This window comes from Phyllostomus discolor, chromosome 3 (genome assembly GCF_004126475.2).
Source record: "Phyllostomus discolor isolate MPI-MPIP mPhyDis1 chromosome 3, mPhyDis1.pri.v3, whole genome shotgun sequence".
NCBI lineage: Eukaryota > Metazoa > Chordata > Mammalia > Chiroptera > Phyllostomidae > Phyllostomus > Phyllostomus discolor.
The window spans coordinates 22,119,677-22,128,961 of record NC_040905.2 but is presented as its reverse complement, the minus strand read 5'-3'; the positions used below and the strand labels follow the sequence as shown (position 1 = coordinate 22,128,961).

General features: G+C 40.0%; 1 pseudogene; it reads right to left on the bottom strand.

The window, feature by feature from the left end:
- The window catches only part of LOC114507440, a 21,711-nt pseudogene extending 14,384 nt beyond the window's left edge, over nucleotides 1–7,327 (bottom strand).
- Nucleotides 7,328–9,285: the final 1,958 nt, after the last annotated feature.

Sequence of the window (9,285 nt, the reverse complement as noted above, 5' to 3'; positions counted from 1 at the left end):
ATTAATTCTACACAAACCTGTCTCATATGTCCTTCAAAACATACTTAAAATATTCTCACTTAAAATCTTCCTTTCTTGTTTTTGAATAATACATAATTTGAGAAACATTTGTCTTATTGTTATCATTGGATGTTGGTCGGAGCCTGAGTCCCCCAATCCCCCTAGCCAAGATGGAGGCGGGGAGAGGTTCTTACACTGAGTGCACTAAACATCCTTCCTCCACCCTTCCATTCCAGATGGGAGGTGGGACCAGGGGAAGGCAAGCATGTGTGCTACAGAAGTCAAAATGGCAGCATTGGAGGGTGGTGGACCAAAGAGGCCCCTGTCTCGCCTGGGGAAAAAGGGGATTGGTTGGGTGGTAGATCCACCCAAGCATGAAAGTTTGGGAAGTAGATTGGTCATTTGGGGAAGTGCTTGGTCCATCATCTCACACCCAAGCTAATATGATACCAGGTAACAGAAAAGGCTTTCTCCTGCTCATGATGGGCTTGCTTGTGACCTGCACTTGCATGGCGCATTCACCTATTCTTTCCGTGTGCCACATGGAAAGTTTCCACATGGCCTTAGCAGTCACGAGGTCCATGGCCTCCAGGAGGATGTCTTTCTCTCCCTCTTGCTGACCTGGTGATGCATCAGCCAGTGTGTTTGCATGCCCTCACCTGGGAGCTCATGACCATGCAGCCCTAGCAGCCACATGGCCAATGGCTTCCAGAAGGAAGCCTCTCTTGCTCTCTTGCCCACCTGGTGATACATAAGCCAGTGTGTTCCTGCACTCTCTCTCAGGAGTACTGACCTTGCAGCCCTAGCAGCTGCAAGGTGCGTGGCCACGTGAGCTCCACACACAAGCTCCCAGGAGGGAGACCATTAAATGAACAGCCATCTGAAACAAGCTAAGCTACTTGAATGACCACTTAGCAGCTGCCTGTGGGCTCCAAAAGATGGTATTTTAAAATGAAGCAAGAACTTTGGGCATTGGTTTGTATTTTGGGCTTGATGAAGATGGTTGGACTTTGTCTTGGTCTCGTGGAGGAGAAAGGCTTTGAGACAGGGAGCCTGCCATTCTCCCAGACTATGCAGCACCTGAATAAAACCTTTCTTTTTCATAAGCAACTGCCTCGGAAGTTTTTGTTTGATAACACTACTATAGTCTCAAAACTGCTATCCAATATGTCTCCGAACTGACTAGAACCAAAAACTGAAGGGCAAAATTGATATGCATTAAATTATGTCATTTGTTTAATACAGTGGGAAAGGGATGGACAAAAAGAAGCAACATATTTGAAAGGCAATTTTATAACAACACATATTTTTCCATCATGTCATTACCCAATAGGAGCTCCAGGGTCATCACAGTACTAATACATAAATGCCACCTATTAACATAGGTAGCTCAGATATTTGAATATGATAATTCCTTGTATGCTTTGTGGGAACATGCATATTTATAGGAATTGTATAATGAAATAACTATACGAAAATTAGATTGTTTAGAACATTGTAACAGACTTTAACTATACACAAAATAATGACATGTTATTAAATATTTCTTCATAATTTTAAAGTATAGGTATGAATCATCCACTTTTCTGTAAATCTCAGATTTGTCTATATAATTGATAGTCATCAGAAAATTATGTGATTATCATTTGTTAAACCACCACATATTATATATAAAAAGTATATTTGACATATTGTGCTCTTATAAAGATAAAACTCCTTTGCTTTCTCCCTCACCTAAACCTCCTTTGATAGCTCCCCAAGATTATAAAATATGTCTATCAAAAGGCTTTCTCTTTTCACTCTTACTTCCTAGTACAGTATTTCCTATCTAGAGATGAGAATAACCTTATGAAATTGGAAATCATATCACATCCCATTCCACTAAAATCCTTTCAATGACTTCTATTCCAAATGTATTAGACAAATCCCTCAAAAGAAAAAGCCAACTCAGCAAAACTTAGTAACTTGAAAAGCTCTATATGAGTATAGAAATTTAATCATAGTTTATAATGTTTCCTTAAAGAAAATTCTAAATCCAGAAAGCTTCACTGATTAATTCTACTAAGAAAACTAATTTAAAGAAGAAAAACTGTATGTCCTCTCAAACTCTTCTAGAAAATGAAATGAGAAGAAATACTACTCAATTTGTGTTTTTAAGCCCGCATTGCCCTATACTGAATATACACAAAGACATTCTGAGAAAGAAGGAGGAGGAAAAGAAACAACTTCATACCAATATCCTACCTAAACATAAATTAAAACGTTTTAAATAAAATATTGGCAATATGAATTTAGCATTGTAATGAAAAATGAAGTAGTCTCAACAAAATCCCAGCAGGTTTTATTTTAGAAATGGACAAGCTGCTTCTAAAATCCACTGGATAAGTAAAGGACCTGTATGTGATATATAAAACTGTTTTGAAAACAATAAAGTGGAAGGATTCATGCTCTCTTTTATCAAAACCTGCACACACATATGGTAAGTTAATTTAAGCAAAAGTACCAATGTAATTAAAGGAGAAATAATAGGCTGGCACAACATGACACTGGTATGTTAATGTAATTAATGAACATTGTATTGACTCATTTGCTACATTACATACGATTTCAAAATGAATCATAAATGTTTTATAACAAAAAACTAACAGTAGAAGGATAAACATGAAATAATCTTTATTACGCTTTCTTTTACTCTCTCGATGTGTATACATCCAAATATACATGCATATATATAAAAAGCAACTAGTGGGGCCCTACTGCCCACAGGCAATAACTCCAGGGACTGAGTCTGGTGGAAAGGAAAAAGGAATTTTTTTTTATTAAAAATGTACAGGACAATTTTCTTGATGCCCCACCCCACCCCAGCCATCGGAGGAGTGCGCAGATGGCTAGTGGGTGGCCTCAGTGGAAGCTTCCCACAGCTTCACGGGTCTCATTGCCCCACCACACCGCCTCCCAAGACCGGCCTCCTGGGACCTGCTGGCCCAAGCGTCCTCGCCCCCCACCCTCTGCCTCTCTCGTTTTACCAGCCTAGCACCAAGTGCCAGTATTGCTCCTGGTAGGTCTGGATCACTCAGGGAGGTGCACAGGGCCTGCACCAGCCACCCCTGACCCCGCCCGTGGCTGCATTAGGGCTGTACCCGGCTGGCTCCAGCAGGGGCATGGGGCTGCCTCCAGCTAGGCCCTTTGGCTCAGGAACCTCAGCCCCAGCGGCAGACCCATCAATCAGTCAGGAGATGGGAGAGAAGAGCATTTGTGTGTGTTCTGCTTTTAAATACCCCTTGTAATCCCCTGCCGTGGCAGAAGTAGATGGGAGGGTATGTCCCTCCCATCCAATCACCTCCCTAGCTTTTGACTGCGAGCCCTAGTGCTTCTTATTGCTGTGTCACTCGTTGGCTGTCCAGGTTGCCGGGGTGACACAGGCACGTGCTATCTTCGTGCTCCTCCACCCCCTCCCCATTTTGGGGGTTCCCCCATTACATAAATACATACAAATATAATTTTAATGCAAACATATATATGATATATTGCATATTACTTAAATATATAATATATAAATGACATACATATATACAATTGATATATATTTAGGTATCATTTGGAAAATAATTTATAGGTAACATGCTCTTTTAAAACTAAATATGTCACTGTATATTTCCCAAGTGTTATGGGGATGCCCAGGATCACTCTCTTTTGAGAATTCACTGGAAGGACTAACAGAACTCAGAAAATCTGTTACTCTCACAGTTAGGTTTTTGTACAGTTATTGGATATAAATTAAATCAGCAAAGAAAAAGTCACACAGGTTGGACATTAGAAAAGACTACACACAGTTTCTTGTCCTTTCCCAGTGGAGTCCTGCAGACGGCACCCAACTCTATTAGCAACAGTTGTAATAACCCGTGCAGAGTATCATCAACCCGGGAAGCGACTCAAGCCTCGGGCTGTGTTGTTTCTGTTGGGGACCAATCACTTAGGCAAGGAACTTCCATGAGGCTGAATTCAGTTCCTTTGTGTCAGTTACTTTTACCTCTGTTGCTGTCCATATTCCATTTTTTTTCCATTGACCAAATACTATTTATAATGATTATTTACCTCTTTTAATTATAGAACAAATTCCAAGATTAGGTATTTATTGCCTTTAGTTGTCAATTCTTTTTAATCTCATTTAATTAGGAAATATTTTTTACTCTTTTTTGAAATTATTTTAAAAAACAAGCCCATCTCTTTTTTATAAAAATCTGCCTCATTTTGAGTTCCCCAATAATTTACCTTTATTTTATTCAGCTTCTAGTCTTAAACAAAATATTCCATACGCATCATTGTGCCAGTCTTGGGGTAAGATATTCAGAAGCCGTAATGTGGATCACTTTACCCTTATTCTGATACTCACTTTGCTCATCAGGTCAATGAAATAAGAGTGCAGCCCAGGGAGATAAAGGGTCTGGATTTTATTTTTAATTTTTTCTGATATATTTTTTCCTTCTGTGAAAAGTTGATGCACGTTTTAAAGCCATTTTAAAATAAAGCCAGAGCAGCTATTCCAGAGAAATTGCTTGAACGTCTTGCTACTTGAGCCTTTGGGTTGTTTAACTGGGCAAAACAACCTTTTCCCTGGGCCAAAGCAACATTGTCTTCTAAGCAGTTACCTGTAAAGTTGACAGGAAAGCAACATCCTGACCACAAGAGCCGATGTTATGGACATTCTTTAAAATCAGTAACCAGCCATGCATGCCTGAAGAGTAATTCTGTTAACACCAAAAGAAATCTTGTTTTTCTATTCATGTAATTATTTCCTTTCCTTTTCTCCTAAAAAGCTGCTGTCTTCGCCCTGTGATTGGGACCCAGTTTGGGTTTCTGCCAGTATTTATGCTCCCAGACACACGAGACACCCAGCACAGTGCCTGGGTCATTCTCAGTACTCAGTAAATGTCCATGGAATATAAATATATTTGAATCTTTTTACTCATCTATATGAATCTACTTATAAATATAAGAAAATTCTGCAGAAAGGGAGAAAGGTGTGGGTGTGTATGTGTCTTTCCCACCAGTGTGTATATTTATTTCATGGAAATGGAGGATAATATATATTTTTTTCCTTTTATGCTATTATAGTCTTGTGAAATTTATTGAGGTAGGTGGACCCTGAGAAAGAAGATACCTACTGAGAAGGGCTCCTGGTAGCTAAATAGGTTTAAAGGAAGTTAAAAAAGGAGCCCCAGCCATTTCTACATGTGGTCCTCACACTCAAACTGCAAACTGAACTTCAGGGAGAAGGCTGCACTGAACTGCCTGCTTGCAGGCAGTGCAGGCTGGCTGTGTTTCTGCCATCTGAACCAGTCCATATTAAAGGCATTCCTGGAATCCTATTTCAACCAATAGGGCTAAGTCTTTCCTGACCAATAGGATCTTCACAGCTGTATATATATATATATATATATATATCCCATAAGCTTCTTCACTGACCAATCAGAGTGCCCTATTCTGACCAATTGAGATGATGCCTTTCAGACCAATCACCTAAGAGCAGGGATTTTTGTCTGTATAAGTTAGCTCCTTTCTGGCTCTGAGAATGCCCTTCCCAGAAGACTGGGGACTATGTTGTCCTAGCTGAGTGGAAACACTGAAGATCTTTCCTTGGAGCAGAGTGGAGCAGACCATGGCAGTGCACACTAGCAAGGAGTAGAGCAGAGCTGTCTGGACAAAGAGGGCCCTGGCCCCAGGGCTGCCTCGCAGCTGTGCTGTGGCACAATTGAGCTGTTTGGAACTCAATGAAGTTTCCTTCTTCACTGTATACCACATTGGGGATTGCTGTTGACATTGAATTGACAGCAAACCGCCATTGATTAACAGGTGTTTCTAATAAACAAAATGTATACATTTAATGTGCACAACATGATTTAGCAACATACATAATTTGCAAAATGATTACCACTATCTGCTTAATTAACATATCTATCACCTCATATGGTTATCTTATGTGTGTAATGATAGTGCTTAAAGTTTACTCTCAGAAAATTTCAAATACAGTATTAACTATAGTCAGCATGCTGTGCCATTAGATTCCTACAACTTACTCGAATGCCTTGTAGCTGACAGCTTGTGTCCTTTCACCAGCATCCCCCATGTCTCCACCCACCTGCTACTCTACTGTTTGTTTCCATGAGAAAGCAGAGATTTTTAAGTTTGTGTTACATTCTTCTCAATGAATCATTCAATTGACCACAACATTTGCCACTCTTGGTTTTGTTGCAACAGACTGATTCAATTATTTATCCTGCATTCTTGGTCCCTGGAAATATTTGACTTTATTACTCTGGTTAAGAGTGAGAACATGTGCCTTAAAATATAATGAGGAGAAATTTTAGTATGCAAGGGCATTATCCTCTAATCCGCTTAGATTAGTTCCATAGACTTTTGATCTATTCAAGGGAAGAAACTATAACAACTTAAGTAAACATTTGTAGAATACTTCAAAAGTTACTTGTTTCTTTTAAGTTCATATCATTACATACCCTAATTTCTGCGGTATATCCTAAACAAGGTAGCATATTAGTTTATATAGAAAGTCCTGAGTTTGTCTATCATTTCAATATCTCACTGTTAGAAAATTTCTCTGAAAGCTGTTCCTCAAAATTTATTTTTAAATAAATTAAGAGCATCCAATTATTCTCTAGGTTTAAGAACTCTTTATTTCTGTTCCCATGTGTGGTTCCTGCCAACCATTTAAATATCCAGAATCTCTGCTGAGTGGGCCCAACCAAAAATTGTGGCCTGACTCAACTTTATGTTCCTATCACCACAATCCCACTCCCTTAATATCCATTTATACATGTACTTCTTAGATTTGTGTCTGGATAAAGTGGAAAAAACTACAGCATTTAAAAAAAATCCATTACCACTGATGGGAACCTAATTTATTTCCATCTCCGATAGCCCAGTTGCAAACACATGAAGTAAACACATCCTCAAGATTTCATTGCCATAAAATAAAAAAAATATATGAAACTTAGAACTGGATAACTTGGTACTTTTCTTATTTCTTCCCTGTTCAGAGTGCTTGCATCTCTTAACAGCCAGCATTCTCTTAGATCCACAACTGGGCTCAACACATTCAAGCCTCAGCATGATCTTCTGTGTAGTTTTAGCCGTTTTGTGGAAAATCATCTTAGTCTGCCCACCATAGCCACTTTGCCTCCTGTCATAAGGCCACTTTCCCCTGCGCATACAGAGAATCCTTGCCCTTCTTGTGCTGTGGTACTTTGGGGGGCTGAAACTTGCCACACTTCTTTCAGAAAGTTCGGTGGGTTTTAGGAATGTTCGCCATGTTTGTAAGAACTCGATTGGCACAAAACAGAAAAACCTACTCCTTTTATGATGTGCAGCCACCTCTGCATACATTACCCTTTGTATCTCACTCTTTGGGGCCTGCAAGACGCAGAGATGGCGGGATATGCCTTGAGAAGAATCAGCAGTGCCTTGAAAGGGAAACGCCTCAGGGAAGCCATCACAAATGTTTTAGGCAAAGACAGGCTAACCTCTGCAGGTCGGGTAGAAGGACTGCTTCTAGAGCAGAGAAGACTCATCAGAACTGGAAGGTTCCATGGGTACGGCTTCATTGCTATCTGCCCATACGTACCCATTTCAAATTCCAGGACTCCATTCCTTCCCGATCCATGTCCTGACTTTGACAGAACACACTCTGTACAGGTGGGAATTCAACTTGTGTTGTGGTTCAGTCACTCAGAGGATCAGACTGGTTTTCTTTTGCTTTGTTTTGAACAGAAATAATCCCCTTGCAGCTACAGGAGAAACAAACATCTTTTGTTTCAGGTCAGTAATAGAAGCTTCAGGTGATTTATACATGGCTTGCACTGAAAATTTAAAGCCTGTAGCTCATCATTTTCTTTCCCCACATTCTGCAGCACTGTCAGAAACAGCCAGTACTATTCTGCTCTTTAATCTGACTAAAATGAGCTAAGGTGGTAAATACGGGTTCAATCAGAAACCTCACATCCTGTGAATATTTGACTAGAAGCATCCACTGGCAGCATTTTCTGCATGTCTATGGCCACACCATGACATGGGATATCAGTGACTTCTTCGCCACTGGCAGTAGACACTTATAAATCTAACCAGGTTACTGTGCCCAAAATTGTCTGCAAGACCTGAACCTATTTAGAAACTCATCTTTAAGATTCTATTTCTCTAGAATCACTTCTGGTGCCAAAATCTATATCAGTCAGGGTTCAACCAGAGAAGCAAAATCAGCAGGAGACATATGTTTAGGGATTTGTTTCGAGGAATTTGCTGACACAGCGGTGATGTCTGGGCAGGCGGTTCCACGTCCCTAGAGCTGGCGGGCCATCAGGGAGGGCAGGCCGGGACTCTCGGGTTTCTGCTGAGGCTGCTGTCCACAGATAAAAAGTCATTTTCTTCTTTTTATGGCAGTCTCAGTTCCGTTCTTGCGTCCTTTCATTTGATTAAAACCAGACCCACCCAAATGATCCAGGGTGCTATTCTTAAAAATGCTTGGTTACAAACTTTAATCAAATACACAAAATGTTTTCACACCACCCCTAGATTAGTGTTGGAATGGACAACCGGAGACTATAGCTTATCAAAGTCAATACATCAAAATGCCATCACAGTTATTATGGGTCCCCTGGAGTTGCTGTGAAAATAAGTTATCTTTGCATATAATAAAGCCCATATAACTCTGCCTTGTGAATGGAAAGTGCTACAAAAGGTGTTAACTTTTATTTTGTCCATTTTGTGTTGGATTTTTACATCTTGAGGCTAAGTGTCTGTAAGATTTTTTATAAAAAGTGAGGAAACAGGAAGCCTCTCACCAGATGGAAAATGGTTTGTAGGAGTTTGGTTCCACCACATGCCCATCCTCGTGTTTATGGTTCTGACCGCACCCTTCCTTATGTTCAGGGAAGCATGGATATTGTCAAAAAGATGAAAATAGGTAGGCATGTGATGACAATAGCCATCATTTTCAACTTTCTCACTGACCAACCAACATACACATACATACACACACCCCTCAAACACACCTTTTAGTGAACTTTAATACATTTCCAGACTTTTCCCTGTTATTGAGCTATTATCCTACATATAACTCAAAACACACTCACAAAAGAGAAGAAAGCTCTAGGTCAGTCCAGCTCTTTCATTGACATCCTTGTCTAGGGTGTCTACATCACCTCCATTCTCTTCAGTAAGCCTGGATTTGTTTCTATGTCATCATGAAATGCATGAGCTGTAAGATAAATTCCA